At 42.2% G+C, this 398-nt stretch overlaps 1 protein-coding gene and 1 long non-coding RNA gene across 2 annotated transcripts in view; one reads left to right on the forward strand and one right to left on the reverse strand.

Annotated features, from left to right (window-relative positions):
• Window positions 1-398, reverse strand: part of LOC308066250 — a 600281-nt gene that overhangs the window by 263372 nt on the left and 336511 nt on the right. The window lies entirely within an intron of this gene.
• TMTC2 (transmembrane O-mannosyltransferase targeting cadherins 2) overlaps window positions 1-398 on the forward strand; it is a 375978-nt gene that overhangs the window by 41092 nt on the left and 334488 nt on the right. The gene's annotated exons all lie outside the window — the stretch shown is intronic.

Consider the following 398-nt stretch of genomic DNA (forward strand, 5'->3'; position numbering starts at 1 on the left):
TCTCTGGCTCTGCACTGCTGCAAAAGACTGAACAAGAAGGGTCTCATGCAGGTGACGAAGATTATCAGCCAGACAGAAGAGGTTTAAGGATTATGTGGGTGACAACATGTATTTACCCATGGGAACTGGGTGCTCTGACAGGTCAGCGCACCCTGCACCTGCTGTTTTGGAGAGTTTGCAGACTAAATTGGATGGCTCTACTGCACAGCAGACCTTACATAAAGAGCTGTGTGCCACTAAATTGTTGGCTCTCTTTCCCTATTGACTGGCTTTAGAGACTAAAGGTTGAATTAAACAAATGTTTTATTCTACTGTGGCTTACACCACTATGATATCTTTACTTCCAGATGTCTGTGTTTTCTAAAGCTTCTTATTTGTCATTAATCTTTCTTTTACAG

The sequence above is a fragment of the Falco punctatus genome, assembly GCF_963210335.1.
Source record: "Falco punctatus genome assembly, chromosome: 6".
NCBI classification, from domain to species: Eukaryota; Metazoa; Chordata; class Aves; order Falconiformes; family Falconidae; genus Falco; species Falco punctatus.